The sequence below is a fragment of the Rana temporaria genome, chromosome 3 (genome assembly GCF_905171775.1).
Source record: "Rana temporaria chromosome 3, aRanTem1.1, whole genome shotgun sequence".
Classification (NCBI taxonomy): domain Eukaryota; kingdom Metazoa; phylum Chordata; class Amphibia; order Anura; family Ranidae; genus Rana; species Rana temporaria.
In genome coordinates this window covers 33,349,399-33,358,494 of record NC_053491.1, presented here as the reverse complement: position 1 = coordinate 33,358,494, position 9,096 = coordinate 33,349,399, and positions in this window count along the sequence as shown.

The following is a 9,096-nucleotide window of genomic DNA, read 5'->3' as shown; positions in this document are numbered from 1 at the left end:
GTCATCGATCGAGTCTCCCTATAAAAGGGATCACTCGATCGATGCAGCCGCCACAGTGAAGCATGGGGAAGCCGTGTTTACATACGGCTCTCCCCGTTCTTCAGCTCCGGGGAGCGATCGCGACGGAGAGGCTATAAACGAATAGCCGTGCCGTCGTCCCCGATCGCTCCCCGCGGGAAACCGACCGCCGCATGTAGCGGGGGGTCCCGATCGGACCCCCGACCCACGAAAAGGCAAGGACGTACCTGTACGCCCATTTGCCTGTACGTGCCATTCTGTGGACGTACATGTACATGCGGCGGTCGGGAAGTGGTTAAAGGAACCAATTTAGAAAATAAAAATACCCTGACACTTCCTGATATGTGCCTTTATATTCCTGAAATTCTCCTGTTCTCCTTGTATTGCTTCCGTTATGTGAAATCCCTGGTATTCCTGCCAGTCCCTCTGCTTTCCAATTAAAAACTGACCGCACTAAGCGGGAGAGCACATCCTGGTCAGTTCTCTAGCTATGTTGGGAACTCAGTGTACTCTCCTCCAATGATCAGACTTGTCCTGACACACCCTCAGCTGCACAGCTATTTACTGGCAAGCTCAGTGTGCTGCTGCTTCTCCTTCCCCAGCTTTTATGAAACCGAGAACAAAAGGGAATGTGATCACTTATAAAAAAGGGAAAAAAGGTTTTTATGTTTTATGTATATATATATATATATATATATATATATATATATATATATATATATATGTATATGTGTGTGTATGTGTGTGTATGTGTGTGTGTGTATGTATATATATATATATATATACACAAATGTTTTGCCTTTCATTTCTCTTTTAAACTGAATGGGTTGTTTTACAAGGTGATCATCTACAATCATTTTAAGCTTCTTGGTTCTTCTTCAGACAGCTGTTGGGGTTCAGAAGAACAAGAGAAGAACAAGACCCAATGAGAAGTTGGGTCAGGCAGATGACTAATGCCGCGTACACGCGATTGTTTTTCAAGTTTTTCGAGTGGGGCCGAGCCGCGGCTCTGTGTGTGAACAGACACACAGGGCCAGATTCTTGTAGAATCTGCCGCGGCGTAGCGTAAGCCGTTTACACTACGCCGCCGCAAATTACTGGAGCAAGTGCCGTATTCTCCAAGCACTTGCTCTGTAATTTGCAGCGGCGTAGTGTAATTGGCCCGGCGTAAGGCCGCGTAATTTAAAGGGGGCGGCTTGTATTTAAATTAAGCGCGCCCCCGCGCCGATCGAACTGCGCATGCGCCGGGCGGAAAAATAGCCCAGTGCGCATTCTCCAGCTCACGACGAAAAACGTCAATGACGCCGACGTGAGCGTCATCGACGTAAAGTCGTATTCGCGGATGACTTAGGAAAACGACGTAAACGACGGAAAAAGCCGACGCTGACCCGACGCCATACTTAACATGGCATACAACGGACCTTTCGTAAACTTGCCCCTCATATAGCAGGGGCAAGTTTACGCTTACGTAAACGTCGTAAATTCACTGCGTCGTCCGCACGTACGTTCGGGAATCTCGCGTAAATAGCTAATTTGCATAGACGACGGGGAAAACGACAAGGCGACACCTAGCGGTGGGAAAAAATATTGCATTTAAGATCTGACAGCCTTACGCCTGTCAGATCTAAGGGATATCTATGCGTAACTGATTCTAAGAATCAGTCGCGTAGATACGACGGCCCAGATTAGGACTTACAACGGCGCAAATGGCGTTGCGCCATCGTAAGCCCTTTGAGAATCTGGGCCACAGTGGCTCAGCTCAGGTTCCCCCATAGCAAGGCAGGTGGGAGAGGCCAGTAGTGCTGGCATGGAACCCGGAAAAATGAGAATCAGGGTTGCTCTGTGCCAAACCATCACACAGAGCAGGTAAGTATAAGATGTTTGTTCTTTTTTTAAAACCTCCCTGTCTACCCCACTCCTCAATGTTCACTCCTCCTATATCTTTTTTGCAGACAGACACCTGTCTCCTTTCAGCTGTATATAGAGATACAAAGCCATAACAAACAGATACACTGTCAGTCCAAAGACACATAAGACACTTATAAAATCAGGACACACACACCACATTCAGATCAGACACACTGTTGGAAGCCGCAACATGGATATATTAGACATTTATGAATTTATCTTTCTATCACTGGGCCATTTTGCCTGCTGGAGGTCATCTGGGAGCACCAGGCATATGAGTTTACACAGGAGGAGCGTTTATAACAAGGGGTCACAAATGGGAATTCATCTCCAGAAGGATGTTCTCGCATAGGCCTCCTGAGGTGATGTAGAGGAGCATCATCTCAGATCTCCTGGCAGTGGCGGTGCGTCTATAGAGGGCGCTGGAGAGCCGCCACCTCTGGCTCTCGCACCGCCACTGATTTACAATAACATAGATTCATGCATTGCATGAATCTATGTTATTGTTGCCGGCCGCTGCCGCCGACTATTCAAATGGCCGGACGGTGGGCACCGGCCACCTGAATAACGGCAGCTGGTTGGCTGTGCGGAAGTGCCTATCAGAGCCAGCGGCCCTCGGCTCCCGGAAACTTATCTAAGAGATTCCTTAGATAAGACTGGTGCATTCCTTAGATAAGACTGACAGGCGTCTCAGCCAATTAGGTTCACCGGTTCTGGTTACCGGTAAACAGATTGGCTGAAGGGTCATCGAGGGAGGGAGAAGACATCGAGGGACGTGGAAGGAGGATAGCTGACCCCCAGAAAGGTAAGTGCCGGGCGGGGGAAGGACATTATACAGGGCACAGTGGAGACAATGGGCACAGTGGCGACAATGGGCACAGTGACATCAATGGGCATATTGGCGACAATGGGAACAGTGGCGACAATTAAAGGGCACAGTGGCGCCAATTGGCACAGTGGCGACAATTGGCACAGTGGCTGCGATTGATGGCATGGCACAGTGGCTGCATTTAATGGCATGGCACAGTGGTAACAATTGATGGCACAGTGGCTGCATTTGATGGCATGGCACAGTGGTAACAATTGATGGCACAGTGGCTGCATTTGATGGCATGGCACAGTGGCTGCATTTGATGGCATGGCACAGTGGTGACAATTGATGGCACAGTGGCTGCATTTTATGGGCACAGTGCCTGCATTTGATGGGCACAGTGGCTGCATTTGATGGGCACAGTGAGGCTGCAATTGTTTTTTTTTCCGTTTCCGCCCCCCCAAAAATTTTGAGCACCAGCCGCCACTGTCTCCTGGGGAGGTGAAAATTAAAACGACCGATTCCCTGACTTACAACATCAAAGGAAACGGATGTGAGCTGGAATGTTGACGGGCAGAGGGTGTTTGTGTGGGTTGTGTCTGTGAGTGCTTTTAAATGTGAGGTCCAATGATGAAGGTCCCCTCATCTCATTGAGTCCATCTGAGAGACACAGAACACTGAGGAAGGACTTATGTAATGTATCGTCTCTGCTCTTTTATTTTATATGCTTTGTATTACTATTCTTAGTTTTTTTTATCAGTGTTCTACTTTCTTTGTAAATAAACAAGACCTTTGCTTCTTTGAGCATTGGGTTTATTTTTAAAGCTTATGGGCCAGATTCACAAAGGTTAGCGGATCTTTAGATCCATGTAACCTATGTGTTTTAAGATCCGCCCTCGCAAGTTTGTGAGGAAAGTGTCAAATTCACAACACACTTACCTCCAAACTTGCGACGGCGGATCCTAACTCCCCCGGCGGAATTCTAATTCCGCGGCTGGGGGAGTGTACTATTTAAATCAGGCGCGCTCCCGCGCCGATTTAAATACGCATGCGCCGTCCGGGGAATTTCCCGGCGTGCATTGCTCCCACTGACGTCAATAGGACGTCAGTGGTTGCGACGTGAGCGGGACTTGCGACGCGCGTGTTCGTGAATCGGCGTACGCAAACGACGTAGGAAATTTCAAATTCGACGCGGGAACGACGGCCATACTTAACAATACTTACCCCTGCTTTTAGCAGGGGTAAGTATACGACGGGTACCGCGCTACGGAAACGACGTAAGAACACAGCGTCGGGTCCGCGTACGTTCGTGAATTTCGCGTATCTCGCTGATTTACATATTATTCAGTGTAAATCAGTGGGAACGCCCCCGGCGCCATTTTTAAATCCAAAAAAAGATCCGACAGTGTAACACAGTGTGACACTGTCGGATCTCAGCCCTATCTATGCGTAACTGGTTCTATGAATCAGGTGCATAGATAGGACCAGTAAAAATCAGAGATACGATGGTGTATCTGTAGATACACCGTCGTATCTCTTTGTGAATCTGGCCCTTAATTGTTATTATATCATTACCATTAATGATATCAGAACTTTGATAGACTAGCTGAGAGGAGACTTTTTTAGCCTGTGAGGAACGGACATCATCTGGACTATACCTCCCATGGATACAGCTGAGATATCCAAATGACTCCATGCCCCTGTTTTATGAATATGATCCTGCTTAAAGGGGTTGTAAAGACAAAAATATTTTCCTCTTAAATTAAAGTCTGACAATAGCTGATAACGTAAAAAGTAATGTTTTGCATTATAACTAGTTTGATACCTGTTGAAATCGAGCTGTTTTATTCACCTCCGTCACTCCTGAATCATTATTCTCACTGACTTCCTGGTTTGCGGTGCGCATTCATTCTTACTACATCACGGTCTAATGGGAACTACAGTTCCCATTAGGCTTAGCCTCCATGCCTGTGAGGGATAAGAGAGCATCTTCACGCAGGGCTGTAGTCATAGGGAGGGGGTGAGCACATTCTGCTTTCCACCATGCAAAACAGCTCAGATGCTGGTGGAAAGCAAGAAGAGGAGAGACAGGAAATGGCATTTTCAAACCTGGATTACTGTATTTTGGAGGTCAAAAGGAAAAACGAGGTAAGTGATATTTAAATGCTCTAGCTTACAGCAATCAATTGATCTAATAAAAAACGAAACTTTAGTGTTCCTTTAACATCCACACCAGATCCTTATCTAGGACAAGGATGTATTTTTTAAATTTTTATTTTTGTGTCCCCTCCCTCCTCTAAGAAAGGGGTCTGGCATGGATGAATCCCTAGGTGCTTTGTTTACAGTACGTACAAGGCAGCTGGGAAATGTCATTATTCAAATTGTTTGTTTTGAAAATTCTTTTCATTGCCTTTTCAATAGCAATACAATTACAAACGTAAAACAGCTGACAGCACAATTTAAATTATAATATTTTCTTTGTAAAGGTCACTTTTGCTGTAGAATATTGTATGCATTGTACAGATGCACCACTTCATAGGCAGGTTTAGGGCATTCCTCCAAGCATGCTATTTAAATATATATAATATTGCATTTTAATTGTTTCATATTAAAGTGTTACTAAACCCAGGACCCTGCATTCATTATACCTGGTTCCCCACAGTACACCGAACATGGAAATGCAATTATTAAAGTAAATATAAACTGCTAAAAACCTTTTCTCATCAGCAGTGTATCCTGTAGCAGTCTTCTGATTTCTATCAGGGCCTGGTTAAAGCTTGTAGGAAGAGTTTTCATTCTCCTTTGGCTGTCCAATGAGACTGCAGGACCCCTGACCCTCTGTCTAGACAGTGTTGATTGGCCCTGCGCTGACCACTTGCACTCTCCCAAGAAAAAAAAAACTCTCTAGTAATACACACCAAACTGAGCATGTGCAGTTTGTCCCCAAGACTCTTTACTATCAGGAGATAGATTGGGGACTGTGGAAGAAGGGGATGGTCAGAGAAGACAGAATCAAATAGCCTTTTCACTAGACATGTGCACTGTCAAAAAATGTGTTTGTTTTCGTTGCATTCATTTTTTTTCCGGGTCATTCGTTATGATAGCAATTCGTAAAATTCTAAAATTTGTAAATTCGTAAATTCATAAATTGGAAATTTCCGAAAATAAGAAAGAAATCCCCAAAATTCTAAAGAATAACTAACTAATAATAACTAACTAACTAACTAACTAACTAACTAACTAACAATAACTAACTATTAAATTATAGGTATTGGAATTTCCAAATTTGGCTGTTAGTGAACGTAACAAATACAAATTTATCCGAAGTTACAAATTATCCTTAAATAACGAGTGCCGCATCTAAACGAATGTAACAGAACTAATTCATAATAAATAATCATAATAATACATTACGTTCCATTCATTTAGATCCGGAATTCTCAATTTTGCATAATTCGTAACTTTGGATAAATTCATATACGTTATGTTCACTAACAGCCAAATTTGAAAGGAAATTACAATACATATAATTTAATAGGGAGTAATAGTTAAGTTATTATTTCAATTTTCAATTTTTTAGATTTTCGAATTTCTGAATTTTAGAATATTCAAATTTCCGAGTATTCAAAAAAAAAAATATTTAAACAGGTTTTTGTTCATTTGGATATTTCAGAATTAACAAATTTGTTGAAATTAGTTTACAAAACAAATTTGGAATGAAACAAATTGCACATGTCTACTTTTTACGCAATGCAGAGGATTAAGCCCTTAGGTTCCACAGTGAGTATACCAATCATGCTTTATTGCATATACAGACTGATTTTGTGGGTTTAGTAGCACTTTAAAGGGGTTGTAAAGGTACAATTTTCTTTCCTAAATGGCTTCCTTTACCTTAGTGCAGTCCTCCTTCACTTACCTCATCCTTCCATTTTGCTTGTAAATGTCCTTATTTCTTCTGAGAAATCCTCACTTCCTGTTCTTCTGTCTGTAACTCCACACAGTAATGCAAGGCTTTCTCCCTGGTGTGGAGTGTTGTGCTCGCCCCCTCCCTTGGACTACAGGAGAGTCAGGACGCTCTCTACGTTGCAGATAGAGAAAAGAGCTGTGTGTTAGTGGGCGTCCTGACACTCCTGTAGTCCAAGGGAGGGGGCAAGCATGACACTCCACACCAGGGAGAAATCCTCGCATTACTGTGTGGAGTTGCAGACAGAATAACAGGAAGTGAGGATTTCTCAGAAGAAATAAGGACATTTAAAAGCAAAATGGAAGGATGAGGTAAGTGAAGGAGGACTGCACAAAGGTGAAGGAAGCTATTTAGGAAAGAAAAAAAATTGTACCTTTACAACCCCTTTAGACCCCTTTCACACTGGGGCGTTTTTCAGGCGCTTTAGCGTTAAAAAACGCGCCTGAAAGAAGCTGCATCTGCAATCCCAATGTGAAAGCCTGAGTGCTTTCACACTAATGCCGCGTACACACGGTTGTTTTTTGTGATGAAAAAAAACGAAATTTTTAAAAACGTAATTTAAAATGACCGTGTGTGTGGGGAAAACATTGTTTTATGTCTTCTGAAAAACGACAAAAAAAGAATTTGAAAAGATTGGCAGGCTCTCAAATCGGAAAACAATCTCCCCAGACTACGGCTCTGGACATATTTCCAATTGCGCAGCTACATTCACAAACTCAAGGTGTCTGCGAACCTAACAAGGCCACTGACTGAAATGGAGTCAGTTTGCCGCTCACACTCTCCACTGGCCAGAGCGACTTCTGTGGCATATTCTTGGCTACAGCAGGCTGGAGGAGAGGAGTCAGATGGACACAGGAGGAGATGGTCGGAAGACCTGGGAGTGGATATTCCAGAGAAGCGATGGAGGTATGCATGTATTATGGCACACAAATGCTCAATCAGTTCTAGATTGCAGGAAACCAGTTACAAACTTCTGACCCGCTGGTACAATACATCGGAAAGATTACACAGATGGGATCCACAGAGATCCGAGGCTTGCTGGAGATGCTGGGGGGATAAAGGCACTTTGCTCCACATTTGGTGGAGTTGCCCCATGATCGCCACCTACTGGACAGAGGTGAGATACGTCATTAAACAAATTACAGACACTAAGCTCGATCTAGACGCTGCATGTTGCTTGCTACACTTGTCCTCCTTCTCTCTGACACGCTACAAGAAATCCTTAACTAAACACCTATTGAACGTGGCCAAATCACTGATCCCACTGTACTGGAATTCTTCCAGGGTTCCGTCCATACGGGAATGGCTTCACAGAGTTAACGATGTGTACGAGATGGAGGACACGTTGGCACAGGACAGAGGTACGGCTGTAAGTCTTCATGACACTTGGCAAACATGGCTTATTTTTAAATACTCTAGTGATTATGATAAAATCATGTCCGGAACCAACTCTGATAGCATCGATTAAGGTGTAGACTCAGCAAGGCCGGACCTTAGACACACTGGTGCAGAGGGGTCAGGCCCTCCTGCAAGAGCAGGATGGACGACCTTCTTCCATTCATTATCTCCCAACTTCCTTCTTTCTTCTTTGCTTCAATTTCTTTTAACCTCTTTCCTTTGCTTCTTTTAACCTATACTTGCTCAATCCAGATGACAAGCCTGAAGGTGATACCTCAGATTGTTTAATATACTATGTGAAATAGAGATCACTCCTAACGTTGGAGTTATAATAGATATCATAGATGATTGACTTGGTTTGGCTCAAATGAAAGCTACATCTATGCTATGAGTTAAATTGGGGACCCTGTGTGCCTTTTACAATGTTTCATGATGCATTCTTAATGTGCAAGTAAATTTTCTGTGACAAGATGTTCGGGTCACAATACATTTGTAATTTTTCACAGACTTGTATTGCTATGCTTGTCTGTACCTTATGTTTTTTTCAATAAAGCTCTTTTGAATATTAAAAAAAGAATTCGAACATGCTTTAATTTTTTATGTCGTTTTTCAAAACGTTGTTTTTTGTGTCATACGCAAGCTTGAATGGAACAGAGTGCCGCCGTACGTACTGAACTGAACCACGCTTTGCTAGAGCATTTTGAAAAAACAATGGTGTGTAGGCAACGTCGTTTTTTAAAATGAAGTTTGAAAAACGTAGTTTTTTTTTCCATGAGAAAAAACAATGTTTTTTTACAAGACAAAAAACGACCATGTGTACGCGGCATCAGGCTCCTGAAAAATGCCTCAGTGTTAAAGGGGTCTTAGCTTTAAAAAAAGGGCCTGTAAAGCGCCAAAAAAAAGCTGCAATCCCAATGTGAAAGCCCGAGTGCTTTCACACTAAGGCGCTGCGCTGGCAGGGCGTCAAAAAAAGTCCTGCAAGCAGCTTCTTTGCAGC